This window comes from Piliocolobus tephrosceles, chromosome 3 (assembly GCF_002776525.5).
Source record: "Piliocolobus tephrosceles isolate RC106 chromosome 3, ASM277652v3, whole genome shotgun sequence".
In the NCBI taxonomy this organism is placed as follows: domain Eukaryota; kingdom Metazoa; phylum Chordata; class Mammalia; order Primates; family Cercopithecidae; genus Piliocolobus; species Piliocolobus tephrosceles.
In genome coordinates this window covers 137,190,426-137,207,021 of record NC_045436.1, presented here as the reverse complement: position 1 = coordinate 137,207,021, position 16,596 = coordinate 137,190,426, and the positions used below count along the sequence as shown (strand labels likewise).

Below are 16,596 nucleotides of genomic sequence, written 5' to 3'. Positions count from 1 at the left end.
AAAAAAAAAAAAAAAAAAAAAAAAAAATTAGTAGTCTCTACTAAAAGTACAAAAAAAAAAAAAAAAAAAGTATGGTGGCAGGCGCCTGTAATCCCAGCTACTCAGGAGGCTGAGGCAGAAGAATCGCTTGAACCCGGGAGGCGGAGCTTGCAGTGAGCCAAGATTGAGCCACTATACTCCAGTCTGGGCGACAAGAGCGAGACTCCGTTTCAAAAAAAAAAAAAAAATTAGCCAGGCATGGTAGTGCACACCTGTCATCCCAGCTACTGGGGTGGCTGAGGCACAAGAATTGCTTGAACCTGGGAGGTGGAAATTGCAGTGAGCTGAGATCATGCCACCGCACTCCAGCCTGGGTGACAGTGAGACTGTCTTAAAACAAACAAACAAACAAACACTGCATACTCATTTACCCTTTGGCCCGGCAATTCCACTTCAAAGAACTTGTCCCAAACATACAATGGCAAGATATAAAAAGATTTGCATATCCGCAAGGTTATGCATTTATATTATACCATTTATATTAGCAAAAGATTATAAGCAATCCAAGTCCCCATCAATTGGGAACTGGTTAAATAAACTATGGCACATTCACCCAATGGATTATTATATAGCTATAAAAAGATTAGGAGTTATCCCCAGAATATATCAAGTAAAAAAAAAAATATATAGTATCCTATCATTTATATAAGGAGAACTATGAATATGTAGCTTGCTTATATTTTTCTCAAAAAAAAAAAGTTTCTAGAATATGATTACATGGAGGAGAAAACAGAATTTGACTTTGGAACCATAAAACTATTATACATGATTATCAAACTAAATTACATTTTAGAACAGTTATTAAATATGAAAGATAATGAACTTAATTATATATTCAGTTGGTGGCATAACTATACAGAGAACAATTATTAAGACTAACTTAAACAGTATGGTAGCACTGAGAGCAGCCCCTATGATCATACTTTCTGGTATTCATACCTGTAAGTATTCACTATTCACCTCCTTTTTTTTTTTTTTTTGACACAGTGTCACTCTGTCGCCCAGGCTGGAAAGCAGTGGTGTGATCTCAGCTCCCTGCAACCTCTACCTCCTGGGTTCAAGCGATTCTCCTGCCTCAGCTTCCTGAGTAGCTGGAACTACAGGCACCCTCCACCACTCCTGGCTAATTTTTGTATTTTTAGTAGAGACAGGGTTTCACCATGTTGGACAGGCTGGTCTCAAACTCCTGACCTCAGGGGACCTGCCTCAATCTCCCAAACTGCTGGAATTACAGGCATGAGCCACTGCGCCTGGCCTCACCTCCCTTTTAGTGTAGACTGAATTGAAAGACTTGATTCTAGGAATAGAATTCAACTGAATACCTTGTTCCTAGCATCATTATTCACAACAGCCAAAATGTGGAAAAAACTCAACTATCAGTGGATGGATGGATAAACAAAATGTGGCATGTAAATACAATGGAATATTATCAGTCTTAAAAAAGAATGACGGTGGCTCATACCTGTAATCCCAGCACTTTGGGAGGCCGAGGCAGGTGGATCACAAGGTCAGGAGATCGAGACCATCCTGGCGAACACAGTGAAACCCCGTCTCTACTGAAAATACAAAAAAATTAGCCAGGCGTGGTGGTGGGCGCCTGTAGTCCCAGCTTCTAGGGAGGCTGAGGCAGGAGAATGGCGTTAACCCGGGAGGTGGTGGAGCTTGCAGTGAGCGGAGATCGCGCCACTGCACTCCAGCCTGGGTGACAGAGCGAGACTCCGTCTCAAAAAAAAAAAAAAAAGAATGAAATTCTGACACATACTATAACATGAATGACCTTGAAGACATTATCCTGGGTGAAAAAAGCCAGTCACAAAAGGATAAATACTGTAACTGCATGATTTCACTCACGAGTTACCTAGAGGGGTCAAACTCTTGGGAAAGTAGAATGGTGGCTGTCAGGGGCTGGGCAAAGAAGACGATAGGGAGTTATTTAATGGGTATAGAGTTTCATTTTGTGAAGATGAGAAAGTTCTGGGGATAAATGATGGTGATAATTGCACAACAATGTAAATGTATGTAATGCCACTGAATTGTACACTTAAAAATAGATAAAATGTTCAGTTTACAGTATGCACACTTTAGCACAATAATTTTTTTAAAAGGATGCCGCAGGTGTGATGGGCTCTCACTCTAACAATAAGTTACAGAAAGAGCATGGTTTCCATCTGGATGCCCTCTCTCCCTTGCTCTGAACTAACAACCAGCTGCCCATGTTGTTAGCTGCCCTATGGAAGCGTCAAGGAATTGGCCTCTGGCCAACAGCCAGAAAGGACCTGAGACCTGTCAATAATCACATGAGTGAGCTTGAAAGCACCCCAGAAGGCTGTTCCTTTGTGCCTCTTTTACTTGAGTCGTGGGATGAATGCAGCCCCAGAAGATACTTGGATTGCTGCTTTACGAAGGACTCTGAGCCAAAAGCACCCAGTTAAGCTGCACCCCAAAGAAACTGACTCACAGCAACTGTGAGATAATAATGTCACTGTGTTAAGCCACTAAGTTTCAGGGTAGTTTGTTATACAGTAATAGATAATAATATATACAGTAATTTGACTAAACATTGCTGAGAGAATGCGCTGCTAAGTCCAAAACAATATTGCAAATTCTTTTTCATTTTTAAATTATTTTTATTCCCTTCATGATTTTTTATAATATGAACATACAGAAGTGCAAATTATATTTCTGAGTATATACCCAAGGAAAAAAAAGTACACAGATATGCCCAAAGATATGTACAAGACTGTTCATAGCAACTTTATCATTATTTTTTTAAAGGGTCTTAAGGATACATACTGAAATACTTATAAATAAGACACATGATGTCTAGAAGTTGTTTTAAAATAACACAGGAGTGGGAGAAAAGTTGGTGGGGTATAGATAAACAATGTGGGTATGACTTGATAATTACTGAATCTGGGTCTGAATACAAAGCGATTGGTTATACCAGTCCGTTTATTTCTGCCTATGTTTCTCATTTTCCATAATAAAAATTGTAAATAAATAAGACAAAACATTTCTTTTACAGACACAAGAAAAAAAAATCCTGAAATAAAAAGAAGATCCTCTTTCCAAGACCTTAGAAAAGAAACTGCTCCGGGTAATGATGAGGTCTAAGGCAAGAAGGGATTGAAGTGAGAAGTAAGAGAACTTTGAGGCTCCAGTCCTGGTAAACGAATGCTGGCCTTAACTACCTGCCAAAGAATCACAACCTTCTCCCAAATTTGTTTCAAAAAGTATCTTTATTTCTATTTTTTTTTTTTTTGAGATCGAGTCTCACTCTGTCACCCAGGCTGGAGTGCGGTGGTACAATTTCGGTTCACTGCAATTTCCACCTCCTAGGCTCAAGCAATTCTCCTGCCTTAGCCTCCCCAGTAGCTGGGACTACAGGCACGTGACACCACACCTGGCTAATTTTTTGCATTTTTAGTAGAGAGGGGGTTTCACCATGTTAGCCAAGATGATCTTGATTTCCTGACCTCGTGATCAGCCTGCCTCGGCCTCCCAAAGTGCTGGGATTACAGGCATGAGCCACCACACCCGGCCTGTATTTCTTTTTAAGAGACAGGGTCTTGCTCTGTCACCCTGGCTGGAATGCAGTGACGCAATCATAGCTTACTGTAACCTCAACCTCTTGAGGTGGGCTCAAGCAATCCTCCCACCTTAGCCTCCCAAGTATCTGGGACTAAAGGTGTATAACAATCACACCTGGTTGATTTTTAAATTTTCTGTAGAGATGGGGTCTTGCTATGTTGCCCAGGCTGGTCTCAAACTCCTGGCCTCAGGTCATGATCCCACTTGGGCCTCCCAAAGCACTGGGAACACAGGCATGAGCCACCACACTTAGATTCAAAAGGTATCTGTGTTTTTATAAAGGGTCCTAGAATTAGAATCACTGATCTAAGATGTAGTAACCCTGGAAAATTGCTAATGTGAAAATAATGGACACTAGACACGTTAAGGAAGCATAACGAGAGCCACGAATATGATATAGGAGTGGACAGAAAGAGTGTGTCTGAGTGAAATGAAGGAAAGTCCTTGAGGTCAGTAGGAGAAAAGGATAAAAATGGGCAAAGAAAGAGAATGAAAGACACCAACTTCAAAACAGAAAGATTAACTGAAAAGTATTCTGACAGTGGAGACCTTATTCTTGCCCCGCAACTCAACAAAAATAGACCTAAAGTGTCTCTATCAGATAGGTTAGGGATGAAAGCATAACCTCAAAAAAAACCAAAAATCTATCAATTTGTTCATTATAGTTCATAAAGTGTTGGGATTATGAAAGCACCAAAAATCCTTACAAATCATTTAGTCTAATTCACTCAATTCAGACGAGAAAACTGGGTCTACCAAGGATAATTAACTGGCATTCAAGAAAACTATGCAATTAATGATTAGAACTAGAGCTAAAATGTACCCCAATTTTCACTCTATCTACCTGCCTTTCATCTTTATCTAATACCACAGTTTCCATTTGATAACTTACTTCTTTATTATGCTAAATGTCATTATATATTTTCATTCTTAAACAGTAAGCATTGGTTGACTGGCTCAAAATGAGTCTATTTCAATCATTTTCTTTTAAAAGTCTCCCATTTCTGCTCAATTTTACTCTCCCCTCACCAACCCTATGTGTTCTGAGTAAATCTCAGAGTTGTCTAGAAAACTTGTTGGCTAACTGACATCTATGCTTCCAAAAAAAAGTCAGAATATGAAAAGGCACACACAGTGCTATGCTATAAAAAGAAGAGCTGGCATTGCACACCTCTCTTACTCTCTTGTCATCTCCATGAATGTATACATAATTTACAATTGCCAGGAAGTAGGAGGATATTCTTCAACAAATGGGCTCAAAATCCCTAAATAGGTAAGACAGTAACAAGATAAATTATCTCAGCCTTACAATAAGGGACTACAGGGTACAAATAAGGCACATAAAGTGCACAGGCATAAAGTTGTTCACATGTGTTTATATTCTTTACAAACATGCATGTTCTGTGCACAGAATGTAATATGTAAAAAATGTTTTCAGGTCTCAAAAAATCTGATGGTTTTGCTACTTTTATATTGGATTTAGAGAAAATACAAAAAGTGCAGGTATTAACTCATATATAAAAAAGGACAGAAGGCCTAGAAAAGAGGAACTATACACATGTCCTTACCACTTAGAAATGGTTGTTGAGGCACAGAGTTTGTAGAAAAGACACCAAGTTTGGAAAGGATCCATCTAGAAGCTTTTTCGATCTGGAGCTTGTACTTCACAGGGACTCAAGTGGGCACACTGGTGCAAAGCGGTAGTGAGTGAGTCACCGTGTGTGAAATAGAATATGGAATGTTCTAGGCTGGAAGATTAAAAAATAGGAAATATGGTTGGTTATTAGTAACAGCCATGCTTACAACATGTTAACATTTTAGCAGCTTCCATATATCACTAATCAAAAGTCTGCAAGTTCCTCAAAGGTTAAACATGACTCAGCAATTCCACACTCAGGTATATATCCCAGAGAAATGAAAACATACCCACACAAAAATATGCATACAAATGTTCATAGTAGCATTATTTGTAATGGTCAAAAGGCAGAAACAACCTAAATGTCATCAATTGATGAATGGATAAATAAAATGTGGTATATCCACAATGGAATATTACCCTGCCATGAAAAGGAATAAAGTACTGACACATACTACGACATGGATGAATCTTAAAAAGATTATGCTAACTGAAAGAAGCCACTCACAAAAGGCCACATATTATATGATTCCATTTATATGAAATGTCCATAATAGACAAATCTAACAAAGAGGAAACAGGTAAGTGGTTGCCTAGGGCCAGGAGACAAAAGATAGGTGTGACTATTAATGGGTAGAGGGTTTCTTTCAGAGGGTGATGAAAATGTTCTAAAAGTCTATTATAGTAATGGTTGCACAATTCTATGAATATAAAAAAGGCTCTAATTGTACACTTTATTTATTTGAAAACAGGTTTGACTCTGTCACCTAGGCTGGAGTGCAATGGTGCAATTATAGCTCGCTGTAGCCTCAAACTCCTGTGTTCAAGCAATCCTCCTGCCTCAGCCTCCAGAGTACCTAGAAGTACAGGAGCATGCCACCATGTCTGACTAATTTTTTATTTTTTTGTAGAGATGGCGTCTTGCTGTGTTGCCCAGACCAGTCTCTATTTCCTGGCCTCAAGTGTTCCTCCTCCCTCACCTTTCAAAGTACTGGGATTTCAGGCATGAGCTACCATGCACAGCCTTAAATTGCACACTTTAAATTGGTGACTTGCACAGCATGTGAATTATATCTCAATAAAGTTGCTACTTTTAAAAAACTACAGTCTATAACTTCCTAACTACTAACCAATATCTGACATATTATTCTATTTCACCTTATAACTCCATATAATGAGAAAAGCATTGAATTCAGTGATAAAACCAGATTATTGGCAATCCTAAAACCATAGTCAAGCAACAAGTTCTGAGCTTCAATTTCCTTGTAGGGGAAAGGGGAGTCCTCTTTGGTACACCACCTCATTTTTCTCCCAATAACACAGTAGCATCCTAGAGTAAATTGTGTTTATTCTAAAATCAGCTTATGTCTGTTGTATTTACTATAATTACATAGTTTAGTTGCATATTACATCAAAAATGAGTGCAAAAATAAAATGTTTTGTCGCTAAACATTAGGTCGTGTAATTTAATTAAGGGAAGCCACTTTAAAAACATTTTAAAGAAAATGTCTTGGCTATGCATCACAAGACTGGTGAAATATAAGCATCCACACACTTATAAAATATTTAAGGTATGTATCTTTCTTTCTCATTTTAAACAAATATTCTATTCAGCCAACCCAACTGCAGGTACATTATATAGCCAATATTGTTTAAGAGAGCTTCTACTCTATACGTTATTTGTATAAAAGACGAACATAAGTACACTACTATTATTCCACGTCACACTCTAAAGTGTGAAAATTGACCCTATTAAATTTGAATTCTCTCTTACAGAGGTTGAAACTTGTCTACTCTTCAAGTCTCCAGGCCCACTACAGTCCCATACTCTCTACAGATATCTTCATCTGCTAAACTGAAAAAGGTTGCCCAACGTCAACCCTTCAAATTCAAGACTGCTAAAGTCAGTCCCTCCTTCTTGTGCTCATAGGCTCTATGTGTGAAGGCTTTTTTTTTTTTTTTTTTTCAAATATCTCTCAGAATCCTCCCTTTTCAAAGCTAATCCTACATCTGACCTACATATTCAGGTGATCATTATGCTCCCCCAACACACAAAAAAAGTGTTACTTACACTCATGCTCCATAGACTCCTCCCTTCCACTTCACTTCCACTTACATTCGTACTTCTCCCTTCTCACCTCTCAACTTACTCAACTACCAGCCATTTGCACTCTGACCCCAACTACTTCCTAATGACTGCAAAAGAATTCCAAGTGGTCACTCTAACCGATCTTTGGCCTCCCCTCTCTCACTACTCCAATGCACCTCAGATATTGCTTCCTAGCGCATAACTCTGATTACCCCAGGCTTGGTAATTCAATGGTGTTTCCCAATGCCTACAGAAAATTGTTCAGGAATTCATTAAACCTCATCAAGATTCAAATGGAAGAGACTAAATTGCCAGCCCATCTCCTGAATGTTATCCAGACTTCAGTCAGGCTGAACTCTTTGCTCTGTGCAAATATACCCCATGCCTTCCTACACACAGATCACACAGATCTAAAGCATGTTTTATTCCATCTAGAATGCCCTCCCTTCGTTTCTATGTATTGAAATTCCCCTAAAATCATTTTTAAAGTAGAAAGTCACTCAGCACTCAGAGCCTCAGATTTCTCAACTACAAAATGAGAATAACACCTTCAAGGCTGCTATATAAAGATGACAAACCATTATTAGTATCAAGTATTGTTAAGCATAAACTTAGAATAATTGCTGGTAGATAATATCAACAAACGTTATTACTCTTGTTTACTAAAGACAATTAAGTGCCCAATAAATATACTATAAATTGACAAAACAAAACAATAGAAATATCTTTTCCAGCCACACTATGCTCTTTGCTCACCAATCAACAGTTTAAGGTTTGACACCTCTGGAAGTTAAGATGATAAAAATTCCTAACAACGTTTTCATTTTTTGGAACTCTCACATAGATTCATGATGCAAAAACAACCACCCTCTATTTCATGATTTTGTCAGGAACAACTTGATTCACTGATATCTACCAAAATGGGAAGAGTGGAGCAAGGTAATAATTTTATCACTTACTTTTTTTAAAAATTGCACTAAAGGCTGGGTGTGGTGGCTCACGCCTGTAATCCCACCCAGGAGGCCAAGGTGGGCAGATCATGAGGTCAGGAGATTGAGATCATCCTGGCCAACATGGTGAAACCCCATCCCTACTAAAAATACAAAAATTAGCTGGGTGTGGTGGTGTGTACCTGTAATCCCAGCTACTCAGGAGGCTGAGGCAGGAGAATTGCTTGAACCCAGGAGGCGGAGACTGGAGTGAGCCGAGATTGCGTCACTGCACTCCAGCCTGGTGACAAAGCGAGACTCTGTCTTAAAAAAGAAAACAAGAAGCGGTAAAACACATATAATTTACCATCTTAACCATTTTAAAATGTACATTAAGGCTGGGCACGGTGGCTCATGCCTGTAATCCCAGCACTTTGGGAGGGCGAGGTGGGGAGATCAGGAGGTCAGAAGTTCAAGACCAGCCCGGCCAACATAACAAAACCCCGCTCGACTAAAAATACAAAAAATTAGACAGGTGTGGTGGCACGCACCTGTATTCCCAGCTACTCAGGGAGTAGCTGAGGCAGGAGAACTGCTTGAACCTGGGAGGTGGAGGTTGTAGTAAGCCGAGATCACGCCACTTCACTCCAGGCCTGGGCAACAGAGCAAGACTTCATCTCAAAAAATAAAATAAATAAATAAATAAAATTAAAATGAAAAAAGTGTACATTAAATACATTCACACTGTTGGGCAATCATAACCACCATCCAGCTCCAGAACTCTTTTCATCTTACAAAAGTGCAACTCTATACCCATTACGGTCAACCCCATTCTCTCTGTCACCGTCTCACAGTCACCATTCTACTTTCTGTCTCTACCGGCTTCACTAAGTAAAATCATACAATGTTTGTTCTTTTGTAACTGGCTTATTTCACTAAGTGTGATGTCCTCAAGAGTCATCTATGTTGTTATTTACTGTTTCCGTAAGAACTCCAAATTCACACAGGGACATAGTTTAAACATACTCTAACTAAGGTAGATTCTATGGCACTACACTACAGATTTGGAGGATTCAAATTACAGAAAGAAAGGGAAAGGGAAAATATCATGTACTTGATAATTAGGTGTGTTGCCAGTTACTCTGCCAGGTGCATTTCACACAGAACTTAATTAAGTCCAAACAACTCTAAGGAAGTAGATGATTATCATTCCCAACTGACAAATGAGAAAAAGGTTCAGAAGAACACACAATAGCAAGCAGGCCTCCCATGTCACTATCCTATTTCCATTTTGTTTTCATTATAGAACTCATCACTAACATATGCTCGGTTTTATATACTTATTTAATTCCTTATTGCCTTTCTCCCTAACTAGAACGTAAGCACCTGTGGCCACTGTATCCTCTAACCAGCTCAGAATCAGAGAGGTAGAGACTGGAGGGGCAGGAATGGGGAAATACAAAACAAGTAATGTCATAAGGGAAATGTGCCACATGTGCACACTATATGCAGATTTTTTTTTTTTATTAATGGTTGAGACTGGCTGGATATGGTGGCTCACACCTGTAATCCCAGTACTTTGGGAGGCCAAAGCAGGAGGATCACTTGAGCCCAAGAGTTTGAGACCATCTTGGCAATACAGGAAGACCCCATCTCTATAAGAAATAAAATAAATTAAAAAAATAAAAGGTTGAGGTCATTATACTAGTGGAAGGGTCACATTTTTACAACAAAATTGTGTCTATGATATACACAGCTTAAAACTTGAACATCTTATCATCTCTAGCTGTTCTAAGATTCTTGCCTCCATATGTACACTTGAGACAGAGTGTCACTCTGTCACCCAGGCTAGAGTGCTGTGGCATGATCACAGCTCACTGCAACTCCTGCCTCCCTAGTTCAAGCAATTCTCCGTCTCAGCCTCTCGAGTAGCTCGGATTACAAGCACCCGCCACCACACCCGGCTAATTTATGTGTTTTAGTAGAGATGAGGTTTCACCATGTTGGCCAGGCTGGTCTTGAACTCCTGACCTCAGGTGATCCACCCACCTCAGCCTCCCAAAATGCTGGGATTACAGGTGTGAGCCACTACACCCAGCCCACATGTACGTTTCTTAGATGCTCAGAAATGGGGAGGCTTTTTTATGGCCAAAGATCCATTTTGATGGGTTTTTGCTCTGGTTTTTGGAGTGGGAAGTTGGGTAAAGGGTAGAAGATAAAATTCCTTGGTCTCCAGTGAGCCCAGATTCTATTATTATATCCTTGTCTTCTAAGAATTTTTGTTGTTTTTCATCAAACTTTACCCAAGGAATTGTTCTCTGCCTTCCGGCTAAGATCAAGAGGAGTGCCCCTGAGGACTTTACTACTAAGCATGAATTAACAATGGGAAGCAGATAGTCTATTTACACCGTAAATATATGCTCACTAGAATAGTAACTATATTTACCAAAATACAGACTTCCTTCCTCTGCTTCAGAATAAAAGTGAATATTCCCACTACCATGCATTGCTACATTTTCTCTGTTAACGTTTGTTAAAACCTTTTATTAAAACCCAAGAAATTAATGACTGAATACATACTACTTTCTCAAGTTATATTTTTCCACAACTTATACTAATAGCAACGACCTCTACAATTAGAGAAATGTGAAATGTTATGATGAGAAATCAGGATTTCTAAGGGCTTTCACTGAATAAATCCTCACTTGTAACATGTCTACATTTCCCATTAACTTATTGTTTTCATAATTTCTTCTGATCACAGTACAAAAAATGTTAGTCATAAAAGGAGTACTGTGTTCACAAAATAATGTTATCTTCACTGATGTAACAAAAAGTCAGTGGTTTCCTTTATGTGGTAAACAATGGGCCTTGGGAAGCACATTCCCTGTTAAATGTCTTTTACATTTTTTATACACAATTGGTTCAACTTCCTAATAATCACCATTTACCAGAAATGTGAAAGAAAAAAATCATCATGATACACAATACGACTAAGTAAGCCAAAAGGAGAAAAATAAAAGAAAATTATAATGGCTCACTGAGGACAGTGGAGTAGAAAATACTTCCAGCTTACACCAATTATCACTTAATATTACCTTTTTAAACTGAGAATATCAGTTTCAAAGTGACAAAAATCTCACATCTTTTCTTTCCTCCTAAGAGATCATGCCATCAGCAAACTCAAATATCCTCCTGGACATCTAAAGGACCTCAAACCTAACTGTTTTTTTTGTTTTGTTTTGTTTTGTTTTGCTTTGTTTTTGAGACAGGATCTTGCTTTGTCACCCAGGCTGGAGTGCAGTGGTGTGATCACAGCTCACTGCAGCCTCGACCTCCTGGGCTCAAGCGATCCTCCCACCTTAGCCTCCTGAGTAGCTGCAACTAAAGGCATATGGCACCATGCCTGGCTAATTTTTGTATTTTTAGTAGAGTCAGAGTCTCACCATGTTGCCCAGGCTGGTCTCGAACACCTGGCCTCAAGCAATCCACCCAGCTCAGCCTCCCAGAGTGCTGGGATTACAGTCATGAGCCACTGTTCCCAGCCTTAACTCTTAATATACCAAAATCTTTGCCTGCTCCCAGCCTTGCTCCTTACTAAACTCCTTACTAAATAATGCCATCCTTATTTTAGTTGCTAATGCCAAAAACCTAACAGTCACATGTATTTCCTTTCTTTCCTTCACACCCCCACCTCTAATCCAACAAGTTCTGTCAACCCTATTTTCAAAATACCCCATATCCTAACTCAGACCACTTCTCTCCAAATCCACTGCTGCCACTCTAGACAGAACCACCATTATCTCTGCCCAAACAATTTAAGGAGACTCTTAGCTGATGATACTCCTGCATCTCCTCATTTCCCATTTCTCCACATAGTAACCAGAATGATCTTTTAAAAATATAAATAGCCAGGCATGGTAGCTCACACCTGTAATCGCAATACTTTGGGAGGCCAAGGCAGGAGGATTGTTTGAGCCTAGGAGTTTGAGACCAGCCCAGGCATAATAGCAAGACCCCAACTCTACAAATAATAATAATAATAATAACAACAAAAATTCGGTGGGCGTGGTGGCACACACCTGTAATCCCAGCTACTAGGGAGGTTGAAACAGGAGGGTTGCTTGAGCCCAGGAGGTCAAGACTTTAGTGAGCCATGATCCTGCCACTGTAATCCAGCCTGGGAGACAGAGCAAGACCCCATCTCAAAACATAAATTGAAATTAAAATTAAAATTTAAAAATAAATAGAATATAAATGTATTCACTCCACCAATGCTCAAAGTCCTCCACTAGTTTTACATAAAATACGGGGAAAAAGTCCATGGTCAAATATCTCTGACTTTTCCTTTCCCCTATTCCAGCCACACTAGTTTATTTCCACATTGGGCCTGTGCAGTTGCTAACCCTCCTGCCTGGAAAGCTTTTCCCCTGGGCATGGCTGCTCCCTCCCTTCATTCAAATCATTGCAAATACTACCCCCCAAAGAGGACTTCCCACATACCCTATCTAAAATAACGGACACCATCAGTCTCTAAGCAAACTTAATTTCTCATCATAGAGTTTATCATCCATTATTTGTTTACTGTTTGTCTACCTGACTAAAAAACAAGCTCCAGGAGTTGCAGGGGGGAGCTGTCTTGTGGATATTTATAATCCCCAACATCATCTCCTGGGTCACAGGAACTCAATAAACATTTGTTGATTGAACAAATGATGCCCATGATAACAAATGACATGCATCAAAGAAAAACACCAATATGCATACTTTCAGTTTATTCAATAAAATGCGTATTAACAACTTCATAAATTTCCATCATGCTGCCTTTAGAGGACCTTAGAGTAGTGTAGAATAATAGGGAAAGGGAGGGAAACTTGTTGCCTTCAGCACATAAATCCAATATATTTGAGTATCTTATTTTTTACATCCATGTTGAGATGGAACCTAATGTCTCAAAAAAATAATGGATTTGAAACTGTTTTTATTCCTGTTAAATACCGGAATCAAACTTTATCCAAACAAGCTTAAAAGTAGAAGCAATATTCAGATGAAAACCTAAGAATACACATTTGACTTAGCTCCCTTTTCCATTATCCCTCAAGATGATTATATCAATATGAAAGAAAAAATTCAAGCATCATTAGAAATTAGAAAGGAGTCTCACCCCTCACCTGAAACGTTTGAATTTTCACAAAGGTATTTTGAGGTAAGAGAAAACAGAATCAATCTGCCCTTACATCAGCCATATCTGCTGTGCTCCACTCCAAGAGCCTGCCTGCCAGTCTACTCCACAAAGGTGAGGCACAGAAGAAAATGGCCCACACTTAATCGCTCCCCTCTATCAAATTCTCTGCATTAAATACCGACTGCAATCTTCAACAGACTCCATCTAGCCTCCAAGAGAAAGAGAGAATACAATCTCGTGTCAAGCTGTAATACAGCCTGTGCTATTTATCAACACTAAACAAAGTGTACAGCCTTACCCCCTTATCCGGGTTTCACTTTTCAAGGTTTCAGTTAACCTCAGTCTGAAAACATTAAATGGAAAATTTCAGAAATAAACAATTTAAAAGTTTTAAATAGCACATCATTCTTAGTAGCATGATGAAATGTCACGCTGTCCTGCTCCATCCTGCCCGCCCAGGACATGAATTATCCCTTTGTCCAGTGTGTCCACATCCACACATCTATGCTACCCACCCATTAGTCACTTAAAAGCAGTCTCAGTTATCAGATCCACTGTCACAGTATCACAGTGCTTGTGTTCAAGTAACCTTTATTTTACTTAACAATTGTCCCAAAGCACAAGAGTAGTGATGCTGGCATATTGTTATAATTGTTTTATTTTATTAATTATTGTTGTTAATCTCTTACTGCACCTAATTTAGGAATTAAACTTTATCAGACGTATGTATATATAGGAAAAAAATGTAGTATATATAGGATCTGGCACTATCAGAGGTTTCAGGCTTCCACTGGGGTCTTGGAACACATCCACTGAGGATAAGGGGAAACTACTATATAGGAAAAAAAAAATCACCAATCTTACGACATGAATTGTCAAAGACAGAAGACTGGTGAAATTCTCAGAATTTCAGAGATAATGACCTTGAAATTCTTAACAAAGATGTAAAAGGCAAAACTACTTGCTTTTCTAAGATAGAAGTTCTTTTTGTGGCGGTAGGTGGTGAGGTGGTCAGGCTTACCAAAACAGCACCTGCAATCAGGGTTAGAGATGATAAGACACTTTCAAGAAAACACAAAGCAAGTAATCAGAAAAATCAAGATACAGAGGCCATTAACAACACTATCCATTTTCCCCTCTCCTTCTGGGCTCAATGAAGAATTTTACTTTCCTTTTCCCTCTTGAAGTTAGACACAGTCATGTGACTTTTGTTGGGCAATGAAATGTGAGTAGAAGTGATCTATAAACTTGCACAGATGCGGCTGGGCGTGGTGGCTCATGCCTGTAATCCCAGCACTTTGGGAGGCCGAGGTGGGTGGATCACTTGAGGTCAGGAGTTTGAGACTAGCCTGGCCAACATGGTGAAACCCTGTCTCTACTAAAAACACAAAAATTAGCCAGGCATGGTGGCGTGTGCCTGTAATCCCAGCTACTAGGGAGGCTGAGGCATGAGAATCGCTTGAACCCACGAGGCAGAGGTTGCAGTGAGCTGAGATCATGCCACTACACTCCAGTCTGGGTAACATAGCAAGAATCCATCTCCAAAAACAAACAAACAAACAAACAAAAAACTTCCACAGATGCATTTAATTGTTTGGCTCTGAACCTCTCTCTACTGCCGTCTCAGTAATCGATGACTCATTTTTTCATACAGAAGTGCAATGTGTGCCTTTACAGGAAAGACAACTTTCCCTGAAAGGTACAAACTTGATATACGTGAGAAATAATAATCTTTGTGTTTTAAGCGACTGATAATTGGACGATTATTTTCTTATTGCAGCATAAGCTAACCTACCTTGACTAATATGTCAGCTATTTGAAAATTCCAATAAAATTATCAAAATTCAGCAAATCAAGAAAATCTGACAGGGGCTAGTAGTTTGAGAGATGGACAGAAAAACATATAACTATGATATCACTAATGAGAAATGGATTATAACTACAGAAACAAAGGTTTCTTAGTGGAATGTGCCTTTGGAATCAGTAATCTCATCTCAATGTTTAAAAATATTTAAATAGTAGGCTACCTCTGCAAGGATGCACTAAAACTTATAATACCATTTGCCTCCAGAAAAGAATACTATATAGTAACTTAAAAAAAAAATGGGAAGAAGAGACTTCTGGTTTCTGATCTGACCTGAAAGAAGCTTAGAAGTCATCACTCCAAAATAAGTAAAAACCTGAACAAATTGAAAAAAAAATCAACAACTCATCTTAGCCCCTTAAAAGAAATGAGGTCACAAGGGAAACCCTGCCCCCAAAATTGGAGGGACATACAGAAGGATACAGAGAATCACAACTTACCAACCCATGAGCAGAAGGGTTGAGGGAACCAGTGCGAGGGAAGAAAAATCTGACCTGTAATTGACAAATGGTTGGAGGATCAGTGTAAGAAAGTCTGAGAGTCAAAAACTCCAGGGAACCCAGTCAGAAGGGGCCTATCGCACTTTTTCTTACTTTTACCTCCAGGAGCGAGACCTAAGTTCTCACAGTGAATATCAGAAAAATCTCCCCCTACTTCCACAGAGAGAGAGGAAAAACAACCATTTTGAAATACAATACAACATTCTGCTTTTAACAAGGCTTGCCCTCAGGAAAAACTATCTAGCCAGAGACTAACCTGCTGAGGTTTTAACTTGGGGGTAGGGAAATACCTAACCAAGTCAGCTTTAGCCTTCCACGTGGAGGAAAAGAAATACCTAACTCTAGCCAGTTCTAGCCTTCCATGTGGAAGACAGGAAATACCCAACTCTAGTCTACTCTAACTATACTGTCCCACCTAAGGGAGAAAGCGTACTGAAAAGCATTTGTGAAGCTGATAATCCAGAGGCACAGCCTCACTAAAAGACTGAGATTTAACCACAGAACTATAGAAGACTTCCCCTTCCTCCACACCTTACCACCACATTATAAAACCCTACATTAAACAGTTCCTTTTACACAGTACATCATGTCCAGCTACAAAGAAAAAATTACAAGGCATACTAAAAGTCAAATAACATAGTTTGAAAAGACAGAGCAAACATTGGAACCTGACTCAGATATGGCAAGACATTGGAATTATCAGATCAAGAACTGAAAACCACTCTGGTTAATATGCTAAGCTAAGAGTTCTAATCAACAAAGC

At 39.2% G+C, this 16,596-nt stretch overlaps 1 protein-coding gene across 1 annotated transcript in view; it reads right to left on the bottom strand.

Moving 5' to 3' along the window:
• The window catches only part of FRYL (FRY like transcription coactivator), a 286,322-nt gene that overhangs the window by 217,337 nt on the left and 52,389 nt on the right, over positions 1-16,596 (bottom strand). The window contains exon 2 of the mRNA XM_023224475.3: positions 5,199-5,378. The gene's annotated coding sequence lies outside the window, so the exon portion shown is untranslated. The remainder of the gene's footprint in view (positions 1-5,198; positions 5,379-16,596) is intronic.